The following is a 13,965-nucleotide window of genomic DNA, read 5'->3' as shown; positions in this document are numbered from 1 at the left end:
AGTAACTCTCAATTTTTAACTGTAAAATCACCGTTTCCAGAGATACAATAGGCATGCTTTGCTTGGCAGTGCTATAATCTTGCTATTTTAGATTGAGTAGTGTGATAGACACAACATAGCAAGGCAGACAAGATGGGGGCTTTGGAAGGCTGTTGTTCAAAAATTGGGGAGTTCTTCAAAGGCCACAGCAATAATACTGCAATAAAACTATAGTCAGGATTCTGGTTATCCCCAGCGCAACAAATACCACAGGGAGAAAGGTAAAAGTCTTTCCACAGATGTGTTGCGCCACATACCTAGAGCGTGCCACACTGGTTCCTGGGCTGGCTGCATCCCCGATGCACAGCGCAGCAGCTGCTGAGCTCCAAGGGCTGCCTGCCACAGCTCAGCTCTCCTCATCCAAGCAGGAGAGCTCCAAGATGGTGTGCCTTTGTTGCTAAAGCCATCCACGCTGAAAGCCTGGACAATTCTTGTCCTCAGCCCAGCAGAAGTCTTTGCTGGCTGCCTTCTTTTCTGTATTTGATAATGCGCATTCACAGCAGCTGCACCTGTATGGGAATTCAAGAGTGAATTGATGACTGAAATAGAATTGCCCCACAAACCACTTTTTGTTTAATAAAAATAAAAAATAATAATAATAAAAGAAACTATCAGCTCTGGTCTAGACCATTAAATTGCATAATACACAATATAAGACCTCTTAAATAGCAGTTGCTCGAGAAGGGCTGCTATTCTGACAAACCCCTTCCAAGCTGGGCATTAACTTTCCTGAGTGAAGCCTGTGCAGACATCTCCATTCATAATTACTTAGCCCGGTTCTTCTTAAGGCTCTGCATAGTTTGTGATGTCATCATTTAACTTTGCTTTATAGCCATTTATCACTGCCTCTCCCACAGCGGCTAACACGTTCTTGTCGAAAAATGAGATGCTTTGCAACATGCACGCTTTTGGCTATCCTGAGTCCTCTCTGCGCTTTGAAAAGCCCAGTCCAATTAGCCATGCTTATTTCTGGCTCCATTGTTTGTCCTGCAGCCCGCGGGACCCCGCTCTCTGCCACCCCCACCACTTCCTCTGCCGGTGAGGCTGCTCCTGCTCACGTCCCCCACCGTGGGCACCCGACCTCGAGGGCGCTGCGCGGCCGCACGCCCTGCGCCCCTGGCCCCACTGTGGCTGATGGGAGCTGCACCCTCTGTCCCTCCCAGCCCTGCTGCCGCTGCCCGGGACTGGAGGGCACACTCACCCGGCCGGCCGCTGGGGCTGGAATGCGCCTTTCCCTCCACGTCCTCAGGGAACAGGCAGGCATGGGATAATAGAATATATTAGCCCTGAGCCCATTCAGCCCCGGGCTCTTTACGAACAATGGCTGCTAACTGAGCTGATTTTTGCCAAATGACTGGCTTTCGTGCATGAGCAGCAAAGTGGAGCCCCCAAATAGAGTCCCATGCAACAATCCAGCAAGCGCTATTGCCCAGGGCCCATTGTTTCACTGCTGTGTTTGAGGGCATGGAGGAGTCACGGCCTTGTCTGCCCTGGCATTTCTTCCCCAGTTTCCCACCGCTGCAGTAGCCCCATCCCAGCCCCAACAGAGGCAGCGGTGATGGGAGAGCTGACAGCGGCCGGCCACAGGCATCCACTGCCCCTGCCCCGAGCACGGGTGACGCAAAAGCCACCGTAAGCCACCACGCCAGGTCCTGCACGGCCCCATGGCGCTCAGCCCTTGCCACCCCACCACGTCCCCGCACTGGGAGCCCGCCATGCGGCCCCTGCAGCAGCACATGGCTCCTGCTCCACCTCCTGCAGCGGGGCAGCTCCTAGAACCCCCCAGGGGGCATTTGTTTTAGATTTGACACCCCCACACACACCAGCTGGGAGTGATAGCCCTTGCTGGGATCAAGCTGCCGAGGAGGATGTTAGCTTTGTTGTGTTTGTTTCCTGGTTTGGCACAGCAGATATCTCCGAGCTTTCAATAACACCGATGCAGCCGGGGATGTTACCTCGCCCCCGCGCATGGGAGGCTGTGCGCAAAGGTTTTGCAGCTGGGATGACCCCACGCTGTCACTCGGCTGGAGGGAGCACCCCCCCCATGTGCCAGGCCACGCTAGGGCAGGGTCAAGGCATGCAGCAGTTCCAGCTGATGTCTCCTGTTAGTGTGAAATTAGCACCATTAAATTCTATAACTAAACACAATCAACAAAGGGTTTACTAGCTGAGATAATGCATAAAGAACTACAACAGCTAATGCCTTCAGCACTGCTGAAAACTCTGACCGTCTGCCCCAAAGCCCAGGAGGGAACCGATGGCAAATATTTACAGGGGCTTATAAATATTTATCCTGTAATAACTTGCTGCATTACAGCACATTCTTCTCTATGAGGCTCAGCTTCACTCTGGACCAGGTGCAGGCTGCTGAGAGGGTCTGTAGCATATATAAAGTTTGTCTCAATAACATACAGCGTGTGCTGGCATTCAATAAAATAGCCAGCAGCTGAGCTGCTTGCGTGAAATGCGCTGCAAGTCATTTCTTACCCAACAAAAGAAAAATGTGGCTCGGCAGCACAGGTGTGCAGACACCTCGGTGCAAGCCTCTGCTGCACTGCCAGTGACCCAAGGAAGTCACTGGAGAGTGGAAATCACACTGCCGGGCTGACGGGATGGGGTTCAGCCCAGCTTGCAGTGCCCCAGGGCAGCCCCATGGGGATGGAGCACACAGGGACCCTTGGCCTCACTGGTGAGGAGCCCAAGAAAGGCGAAGGCTCCAGCCCGGACATTTCAGGCATGGAGCTGGAGACCTGCCCACCACAAGAAGACGTCTGTCCTCACACTTCTCTCTCTGAGGATCCAGCCTGCAGCGCCCCGACATCACCAGACGTGGCTGAGATCTGCTCTGCCCACAGCAGGCGGGCAGCAGCTCCCTGCAGGGCATCGCACACCGTGGGCCGAACCCTGGTGCATCGACAGGAGCCACAGAGGGACCAGCACATCACGGCTCTTCCTACGCTCCTGCAGATGTGGTAAATGAAACGCTGAGGGGACCACAGGCTCCTGAACAGGTACCTGAGGTACCTGCATCGTGCACCAGGCGAGCACGTGAATTATCCTGGGGGCCCAAGAGCTCACCAGGTCTCTCAGCCTCCTTTGAAAGCCAGGCTGTCAGCTTGCGTTTCGGGCATTCTTCATTGGACCCTCCGTAACCAAAAACCAAACCAAAACAAAAATAAATAAATAAATAAATAAATAAATGCATTTGCGATTTTCCCCCAGCTTTCCTCCAATGAAAGTTTCTCCCTGCTCCCTCCCAGCCCTGCTCTGTGGTGCGTAACCAGGCGAGGTGGTACCGGTGCGGGTGCCCGGCGGACAGGCTTGGAGCCAGGCACTGCCTGAGTGGCACCGTACGGTGTCACCTCCCTCCCTGTGCGAGGGCTCCTCACCCTGCCACGAGCAGCGCGCTCTCTTCCCCTGCTGCTTGGTGCAGACTTGACTTGCTCAGCAGCAAGGAGAGCCCAGAACCAGTGTTTTGTTGTGGTGGTGTTTCAATTGTTTGGAAACCAGATACTTATCTCCCTTCTAATAATTTATTGAGCTGTCTGTCCATTTATTTATTTATCTTTCTCGTGCCTGATGATTTGCGAGAGCATCAGCAGCCTGTGGTTTGGAAACCATGCTCCAGTCTCTGACCAGCTCTAGAGATGAAGCCCTGAACTACTTTCTAACATGGATAAACAAACAGTGTGGAAAGGCTCCATTGTGTATATTCTAGGTTGCTATTTTCTTAACCCTGTCTCATTAAGATGGATGGAGTTTCTGCTTATTAGTAATTTGGCAAGTTCCTCTTTGTGTACACTCTGCACTTCTCACTAATGATGCTCTGCTTCAGTGATTAACAAAAGAGACTTCCAGCCTAGTCAGTGAAAACACAGCCACGCACTCGGGGCGCTCGGACGGAAACCCAATGTTCTGGAGATGCCGTTTGTGGAAGACAAGAAACGGCAGGGAACCTAGAAAAGGAAAAGCTGCTGGTCATAAAACCATTCCTGACGTTCAAATAATTTTGACCTAAGGACATTGGCTCTTTGATTTACATGCACAATTGCAGAGCTGACAGAGCCTATAACAAAGTGATTCAGAGCCCTTGCACTGCTGTTCCTAAAACGTGTCCGACGGAGATGAAGTTGGCACTGCTACTGCCTGGATTTACAGCAGGCCATTAAAGTATGTTTACAAGCCTTTAGTACAGTGTACACATCTGGTAAATCACTGATCGAACAAATAGCTCCTGGTGTCATGCTCCCTCTGTCAACTTTTTCCACTACCACGTTACCCAGCGCAGACCCATCTGCTCCAGCCCCGGGTAGGCACCGACGTGCCCCCGGCGAGCAGCAGCGCTCCTGCCTGGATGCCACTCGTGAGCAGGGCTCTCACTGTGCTCTCCACATCAGTGGACACAACCCTACCAAACACACACCTGCACAGGTCTGTGGCACTGGCGCACCCAGCCGGTACACACCTTACCTAGGGAACAGGGACAGGGCCCCAGCTGGCCTCACCGGGCAGGAACGGAGAGGGGCTGCTTCCACCTGCAGAGGGAGATGGGAGAGGAGAAAGCAAGCACGAGATGAGTCCTACAACAGCATGCAGAGCAAGCCCAGGAGTCGCATCGCAGGCAAGATACAGTCCTAGACGAAGCTGAAGCTGTGAGGACAGGGGAGCAGCAGCCGGCTCCCCTGCCACCGGTGCAGGACCCGCACTGAAATCTTCCTCACAGTGGCAGAAAAATGCTGCGTCTGGCATTCTTGCAAGCATGCCAGGGAGCAGAAGGAGCGGCGAGCCCTTGCTGGGGGCAGAGCCGCCACAGCTCATTGTGCTCCTGAGAGAGCATCTGGCCAGCTGTGCAGTCATCTATGGCCGAACCCTGGCTCCCCTGGCCACAGAGCTGGGCAAAGGCCAAAGGGTAAAGGGCAAAGCAGGGGAGCAGAAACAAAGCTATGTCAGCTCATTCACACGAGCCTTTTCAAGAGCTTTTGGGTAGCTGGACAGACAGACATGGGAGAGCAGGACGCGGATGAATCGCAGTGGCAATTCACGTGGCACCCGCACTGCCTCCACCATGCAGCCACTTCCACCAGGCAGAAGCGCCCATCATCCATCCTGGTCCATGGCCATGGAAACTGGGTGATGTACAGACAGGAAAAGCCAGCACAAAAACACTCCAAACTGAGGCAGATTCTGTCCTGGGCTTGGTGACGTCGCACACTGGGCAAGCACAGCTGCCACAATCTTAACAACAAAAAATGCAGCCCAATGTAATTGTTAGCAATAGCCTAATAACATAGCAGCTCATTAGCCACAGTGCCAAGAGCTTAAAAGTATTGGTATGACTTGTGGCTTCCAGAGATTCTGGAATTTTGGAGGGTTCCTGTAAAACTCATGCAAAAAAAAAGAAACCTACGTCCTGAAGAGCCAATGTGTATCTCGCTTCACACCAGCACATGAAAGAGCAGCTCTGATATAAGGTAGGCTACCATTTTATTGCAAATCCAGACCCTCAATGGCTGCAAGGATGGCAGCGCAGAAGCACCAGATACCACAAAAACAGGCTGGAGGCTTTGTGCTGTTTGAGGCTGGTGGGGAGGATGCTGCTGCGCCAGGCCTGTGCACAGAGCGCCAGCCCCAGCAGGGCACACGCTTTCTGCTGCTTTCAGCGCCCCGTGCCATCCGCAGCATCCCCAGAGCCACAGGGCCCCTCTCCCACACACCGCAGCCTTTCAGCCCCCACTCACTCCCTCCAGACCCGGGCAGCAACCCGGTGCCACATCCACCAGGGCCTGAATCCTACCACACCAAGGGACCTCCAGAGCATCCTGGAAGTCAAGGTCTTGCTTTAGTGCTTTTCTGAATAAAAGCTTTTTAATTTACAAGGAAAGTCCCTGCAGGGCAGGAGCACCCCTGCTCCCATGTCCTCTCCAACAAGGGGTGGGAAAACATGGTGGCTTTGCCCTGGGGCAGCTGTGTGTTGGGGCAGAGAGGAAGGGGTCCGGCGCTCCTCCCCATCCCGGCTGCACCCCGCTGGTGCCGGTCTCGGAAGGAGACTGGGAGATGTTGGCTCGAGGTGGATTTTCTGGGGACAGAAAGCTGAAAGTTTCAGTTTTTGAATGGGCTGGCAGTGCATCCAGGAGGGAGGAGAGGGAAATAGATTTTCCTTCCCCCATAAATAGTTTTATGGAAGATTTTAAGAGAGAAGTAAAGAAGAGCCTCTTCTCTCCCTCCCCCCCTTCTCAACTATACTGTGCATTTTAAACTGTTTGCGGAAGGGAATTAATTAACGCAGGCAGCAGAGCCCAGAGCTCTGCAGCAGCCCGTCCTCTGCACAATGGAGATCCTACTTTTTCTCCCCTGCCTGAGAAACACATGCCCAAAATCCAAGTACATAAATTTTTTCTAACCTAATTCATTTTGTAGATTGATGGAGAAAATCCATAACAAATATTTATGACTTTGCAATAAATAACCCTCACAGAAGTCACAAAGAGCTCTGGCGAGTCTCAAGGTAACTTTCAGCGAGTGCCAGGGGTCAGGGCAGATCAGGATACTAAGTCTATAGTGTTCGAGCCTTCGGCTCATCTGTTTTGAATTATTGGTATTACTCAGTTGAGCAGCGCTCTCAATGGAGTAGCTGTGCCGTGATTCCATACCGTATTTTATTTCGATGGCGGGAGAGAGGCTTCAATAATTATTAGCTGCACTGTGCCACGGCCAGCAAAACCCCGGCCTCAGGAGCACGGGCTGGCCCCGCCGGCACTCGGCGTCCCCGCACCAGCGCGAGCTGCGGGGCTCAGGCACCAGGACGTCGGCTGCAGGTCTGAAACGGGGAGCTGCCGGGACGGCGGCGCGAACCGGGGCGGCACAGCGGGCGCAGGGGCAGCGCCCGCGCTCCCAGCGGGTAGCGGCGAGGTGCAGCAGGCCTCGCGGCACCGCGCGCCGGCACACGGCGCTGACCCACCGGAGCCGGGATGGGGCGAGCAGGGAGCAAGGCCGGACCCTCTCCGTCTTCGTTAGCTCTTAATCACCACAACGGGAAGAGAAACCGCCGGCAGCGCCGTGCTGCTCTCCTGAGAGCGGGCTCCTTTCAGGGCTTTCAGAAAACAGGGTCAGACGTGTCTTCTGACCTGTGACCTGCCGCTTCCCTCCTCGCCATAATTATCTAATACAGCGCTCTCCCTGCCAAGTACAATGAAACAATTTGTCACTTCAATTGTCTGTCAGTCAACACTGGGGCCTTTTCAACAGGCCAACACATGTTTTTTGAGAGCTTGTCAGCAAGAGCTGTCTGGCCAGGCACATAACCATGGAAAATGGAACCTTTGTTAATTCTGGTTCTTAGAAAAGCAAATCTATTCACTTGCTTTTTTTCAGGCCTTCAGCTTGGAATTTGCACAAGAAGCTGAATTGCCCCTGATCCCTAAATGATTGGTCAGAGGATTTGCATGAGGAAGCAGAAATTAATTATTCTTTTCTTTTCTTTTTATTTTCTGTAATTGTGTGTTTAGAAATGAGATTACATTCTACAGCAGCACGAGGGGCTGGGGGCCGGGGGCCGGGGCGGGGGGAGATTGCTTTGCATTTGTTTAGCTCCTTAGAGTTAAGATCACCTAATCGTTTCAAGCATTTCCTAAGATTCCCTCTCTCTTTTTCTGCTTTAATGACCAAACAAAGATTGTGCTACTTCCCGGGGAACTTTTCTGGCAGCCGAGCGTCGCAGTGGGAGCCAGGGGCTTATCCCTCTGCCGAAACAGTCGCCTTGCTCCCCGGGGCTCGCAGGGTGCAGAAGTATCCCAGAGCTGGCAGCCCTGGGAGCCTCCTCGTGCTGGAGGACGGTACTCGGCCGGGTTCCCACCCGTGCCAGAGGAAGGTGCCGGGGGCTGGGGCACCGGCGGCACGGGGACGGGTGCCCGGCGGCAGCGGGGTGGGCTCAGCCTGCACCGGGACCGCCGCCACCAGGGAACGGTCCTGCTCACCCGGCCAGAGGAGGGAATAAAACCAACAGCCGCAGCGCTTTGCCCGGCCGCTTCTTATTTCCGCGCTAGGAGAGGGACTGGTTCTCAGACATCGTCTGCTCTGCGCAGAGACAGCAGCAGCCAAAACAGCCCCTTGGAAGCTTCCTCGCAGAGCACCTGAGCCTGTCGGCCGCGGGAGCATCTCCACCAGCAGACCCTGTGGCAGCCTGTTAAAGCTTCCTTGTTGCTGAGGTCCCACACAGCAGTTCCTATAGCTTTTGTGTTTTGCACAGTCGTGGACAACAAAACTGATAAATGTATTAACAGCACAGATACAAAGTGGCAAGATTTAAAAAAAAAAAAAAGGCCAAAAAAGAAGCACCCTTTGAAATTCTCACTTTCTCTGTTGATAGATGTGTTGAACCTTAATCCAAAATATCTAATACGAGAGATACCTCCATTTTCAAATATTCATTATTTTCTTAACCAGGTGGAAGCTTCGTTTTGGGGCAGACATGGGATTATTTTGTTTAAAAGCATTGCAAAAGCACTAGATGGCCCCTATTCAACTACAAATGTACTGCACGAAAACCCCTCCAAACCTAGCTTTCCAGAACACCACTATCCAAACCTAATTCAAACCATACAGGGAGCCCCAGCTTAGAATCTTTCAGGCCTATAAAACGAAACAAATTGGCTTTGCAAGCATATCTCCCAATCTAAGCTATGCCTGTAAATTCGATTTGTCCTCTTGGATCTACACTGCATTAGGTGGCCTGAAAGACTCTTTGTTTCTAGTTCTTCTGTCTCCTCCGCCAGCCCCGGGTTTCCGCGTTCGGTCGTGTCAGGCTGGAGAACGCGCCGCAGATTCACAGAATCGGCTCGGTGCCTCTCCAGCACCTCAGCCCCACCGGTGGGTCCCGGCAGGAGAGGAGCCAGGACCTGGGCCCTGCAGCGTGCAGGAGCTCCGTCGCCAGCACCCGCCGCATCGGAGCTGCCGCAGGGAGCACCCAGAGACGGCCAAACCACGCCAGTGGTCCTTCCCAGGGCCAGGTGCGATGCCAAGCCAGCCAGGCTCACCGGAGCCTCAGGCTCGCAGCCATCTGTGAACCAGCCCCATCCAGCCCCGGCGCAGGCAGCAGCCCCTTGGCTGTGCCCCTGCCGCATCCCACAATCCGGCTGCGCCCAGCAGCTCGACACCCAGGGGTTGCAGTGGAGAGCAGCCAGACCCCACGAGGCAAGGGGAGCAGCAGCCGCAAGCAGCAGCAACGGTTGGTATTTCTCAGAGGCAGGATCTGCAGCTTTTCGATCACAGCTGGTTTGACTTAAAAAAAAAACAAATACAATCCTGTTCTTTGCGCTTGCTTTTTCTGTGTAAACACTGAGCGAGATACCCACTGATGCAGGTTCAAATTACCTTCCCAGGCAGCAGCGGGCCACGGGAGCCTCCTGCCCGCACGGCCCCTGTCCCATGGGACTCTGCCAGCAGCTCAGGACCCGCTGCAGGGCCAGTGTTGCTGCCTGCTGCAGGCAGGGACAGCGCTTCCTCTGCCAGGTCCCTGACCTCTTGCAGCGCGGGACAAGCTGCTGCCCTCTTTCAGTGGCCCCGAAGCGACCCTGGAGCCATTTGGGAGCTGAGGTCTGCCAGCTGCTGGAAAGCACCACCACAAGACTGGGGATCGGCAGGGCGGCTTTCCAGAATCCCTGGCTTTTATGTATCGCTGTTTTCATTAGAGGTGCGTGAGCGTCCATAGAAGAGTAATTGCATTAAGCTGACAGGGCCGTTCGAGTTCCCCAACTTGCATCGGCCCCGCTGGGTGACGTCCACAGGGCTCCCTGTGCAGGACGAGGCCGGGGTTTCCCTGCCTCTGCGCGGCGCTGCGGGCACAGACGCAGTCCCCAGGGTGCAGCCCTCCAAAGCACTGAGCTCTTGTCTGACGGGGCCGAGCAACTCCGGGGCTTCCGGCGTGCAGCTGCGAGACAGAGACTGCTTCTGCCTCTTTAACAGGGTAATTTACTACCTTTAGTTATGATTTCATGCACACTTGCTATATAACTTTAACAGTCTTATTCCTATTCAAAAACGGTGAATTAGAAGACGCCTGTTAAAATTATGAACTGCTTACACACGGTGTCATAAAATGTTGAAACAATAAACGCATCTTTCAGAAATGGACGGATCGCATGATTACCATTTCCAGGCTTAGCCTTCACGGTAACACAGCAAACCTAGAAGATCCCCACTGATCACACTGTTTGCCATCTTTTCTATTCCAAAAGCATGACAGTGGATATCTTTAAATGAACATCCATTAAACTCCATTTGTGTCCTTCCTTAATTCAGCCTTGCAGCTAAGCCAGGGAAAAATATATTCTCACTTAAATCTCTGGGAAACCTGCCCGTAAGAGGCTGCAGTCGCCATGCAGGATAAGGGAGATCTATTCTTGCACTTGCTGGGAGATAAGCTAAGCAACTCACCCCACTGAATCGTTGTCCTGAGCTCTTAAGTTGTATTTTTAGTGTCTTTCAAATCCATTGACGTCTGCAGGAGCCAAGCCTTTAGCCTCAACAGAAATCAAAAGAATTTGGTGCAGAGATGGAAAATATTTGTTTTTAAGTGACCCTATATTATCCATCTGCAGAGGAGACCAAGTACAGGACTGAAGAATTAACACATTTACCTGACCATAAATATTCCACTGACCATCTCCTATGTAGTAGCAATTATATTCCACTGCAAGGGCTTCAGAGTTTACTACAAAGGCCAGCAGGATCTCAGACACCCTGAAAACATATTTTTTATGTTTCTATAAACTCTAGTAAAATTGTAATTGGATCAAACTCTGCATTCAAAAGCACATTCTTTCAGAATATTTTATACACACATAAAACATCTGAGAAAATGTTAACATCATGATCTTAACTGTTTGCACATTGGAACCAGCTAAAGGTTAGGAAGATGCAGTCCATCTGGTACAGTATTTACAGCCGATTATTTCTGAGTGTGCTTCCTTCAGAACTTGGGCTCGTAATCCTGAACAAACCCATCCACAGAAGCCCACCAGCACACCGCGATGCATAGGCTGAGATGCTGATCACCTCACTCGCAGCAAGGATCGCCCCAATTTGCCATCACCAGGCCGTGACCTGGGTCCCCAGGGAGGGCACGGCACCTGCCTGCATCGGGGGAGTTCCACCAGCCCCTGCCCAGGGCAGCTCGCCCATGGTGTGCCGCGGCTGCTCGAAGGCAAGCCTCGTGGCGGAAGCGGGGCCCCACAGCCCAGCGGAGCTCGTCCCCTGGTAAGGATGGCGCGGGGAAGGTCTGCACAGCTGGGAGCTGCGCCCAGCCGGGGAGCGGGGGTCCCAGGGGATGCTCAGCACCGCGCCGGAGGTGAGCAAGGCAAACTGACCAGGTGAGGCTGGAGAGGGGCAAGCACAGGTCCACAGAGCTGGCAGCGCTCTCAGCTCGCACACCAGGAACCCTCTTAGAGCAGGAAGATCCCAGCCAGTGGGGGAAGCCAGGCTGCGGGCAGCCGAAGGGCAGCAAGACCAGGCTGCAGGAGCTGGGTGCGCGAGGAGACGCAGTGCCGCGCTCCCTGCTCTTCCCCAGCCTCCTGCAAGTGACTTGGAGTTTCCTAGAGCCCGTGAGGAGACTGTTTGTTCAAGCAACCCCATTAGGTGTTTATTAGCCTTCATTATGGAGTGCTAGAGGGTTAATTAGTTCAGGCTGTTCCTATGGGAGAGGGAGCGGGGGGGCTGGAGGGTGAGGTGAGAGCAGCAGCAGCTGATACCCAGGTTCCTGGGGCAGCTCACCACTTTGCCGGATTTCTTTCCTTTTCTTTCTTTTCCCACTTTTTAACTCTTCCCTAAGCAAATCAGAAGCATTTACGCATTTACAAACTGTTTAGCACAAGAAAGAGTGCCCGGGCCCCAGGAAAGGCTGGGGTGCCCAGTTCCTCTGCAACCTGCAGCAGGGATGCAGCGGCTGGGGGCGGCTCAGCAACCTGTGCTGGTCCCCGTCCCCAGCTGGCCGTGAAGCTCGGCCGCTGCCAGCCCCAACTGGGGAGACCTTCCAGATGTGTCCCCGGAGCCGTGTGGCTGCAGACAGCTATGGTGCTGTTCACTGTATTTTATCGTTGCAAAATTTCTGGTCTTGTCTGGAGCATGGCATGGAGGCTGCTTATTATGTTCTGTGAAAAAATAAGTAAATACATCATTCTTGTGTTTATTTCTTCCATGTTGAATTGTGGGGCAGTTGGCAGGGGACAACAAATGATTCACAATCTCAGCAGCGGATGGGATGTAAGGATGCTGAACCCTTGCAGATCTGAGAGACCACGCGGGACTCCTACGCCAACCCACCACTTAGGGCCTCTCAGCCTGGAAATCAGGAGACAACGGGTGATGGAGAATACTCCCTGACCACCAGCAAGCTGTTTCAACAGTTAATTGCCCTTCCATTAAAGCCTGAGTTCATCTGGCTTCAGCTTCCAGCTGACCTCAGTATATACACATTTTTGTCTGCTTTTATCAGAAACCTGCTCCCTCTGTAAATACCTACCGACTGTGGGAGAGGGGTAATTTGCAGCCTCACAGATCCACATTACCCATGCTGTCCTGACACTTGCAAGACCTTGTGCCAAGCTTTAAGCCAGGCATAACAGGATCCATCCCACCTCCCCGTGGAAGGCCAAAATCACCTTGTGACAGCCAAGAGAAATCCAAATCCAGAATTGCTTTGCTAGAAAAGCAAACCCATATTCTGCCTTGCTTGCGAAGCGGGGGCCATCTGTTGCCAGCTGTGCCTTGCTTCTCCCCAGGGCCACCTGCGCCCTGAGGCTGCAGATGCTGGAGGCTGGCAGCAGCGCCAGCTGAGAGCCCACCGCCAGGCAGGGGTCCTCCAACGGCCAGGTGCCCCCTAACCTAGGACGAGGACATGAATGAAGCAGCCCAGCCCGGCCAATGTGGAAAGGGAAAATTGCAAATGCTAGCAGTGTTGGATTCGTGGAAGCCTTGAACCTCCCAGGGCGGGCCCCCAGCTCTCTCAAGCCGTGCCCAGCACACGGCCGGGAGGCCTGGCTGTATCCACCCTCGCTGGGTGCATCCCCTTCCCGTAGCCTTCCCAGCTTCCCAGAAAAATTCCACTTCAAGAGCTAAAACACAAAGGCAAAATGCAAACAAAAAAGGGTATCTTTAGAATTGTGTTGTGCTGCTTCCTGTCCCCATGCACTCAGACACCCGCGGGCCCTGTCTGCCACCCCGCTGTGTATTCCCGGTAAGCCCAGCAGCCGTTCCTGCCATTTATTTGCCACAGACTCACAGATCTGTTTGGGGTGGGAGAGCTGCTCCTCTGAAAACAGATTTCTGTACCCCCTGTGGTAGGAGGAGCACACATTTCCATTTTTTCCTGCTAAAAAGCTGATAAATTAGCAGAAGAGCACAATGAATTCCTGCCAGACTGAACTCCAGCTGTCAGGTACCAGGAAACAATCGCTGTGGCCCTGCTTAATTATTTCTGCTCTGAAGGGAAAGGAGACGCGGACTCCAAGAAAGTCAAGAAATGGAGACCCTTTATTGCTCCAACGCAAGATATTCTATAGCTTCTGAGCCAGCTACACGCGGCCAGCATGCATAGGTGCAGACTTGTGACTGGTGCATTCCTTTTGGTCACGCGTGGGTCTTGCCACTCTCTATAGGCTCGTCCGAGCCTAGCAACTTCCTCTTACCTGTTCCCACTTCTAACTCTAACTGGTTACCACTCTATGCCCTTGAGTAACCTTCTTCTTGACCTTTAGTGCACCGCCGTATCAATCAGCTCTAGTTTATCACCAAACGGGTCACCCATAATTCCCCCTTTTTTTGTTTCTACAAGCTAGATCGCGCATATCGAGTGATTAATCATTTTTTGCAAACATTGCAACAGGCATGGTACAACTACTATAACTGCAACAAATGCAATAAGCAAAATAAGCA

General features: G+C 53.0%; 1 long non-coding RNA gene across 1 annotated transcript; it reads right to left on the bottom strand.

Moving 5' to 3' along the window:
* Positions 1 to 3,571: 3,571 nt before the first annotated feature.
* On the bottom strand, positions 3,572 to 12,326 carry LOC310886832. The gene is made up of 3 exons (XR_014575493.1): positions 11,403 to 12,326; positions 4,510 to 4,574; positions 3,572 to 3,995 (listed from the first exon to the last, which is right to left on the bottom strand). It is a non-coding gene; the product is annotated as an uncharacterized lncRNA (long non-coding RNA).
* Between the last annotated feature and the right edge of the window lie 1,639 nt (positions 12,327 to 13,965).

This window comes from Anser anser (genome assembly GCF_964211835.1).
Source record: "Anser anser genome assembly, chromosome: 26".
NCBI lineage: Eukaryota > Metazoa > Chordata > Aves > Anseriformes > Anatidae > Anser > Anser anser.
This window is presented reverse-complemented; position numbering and strand designations above follow the sequence as displayed.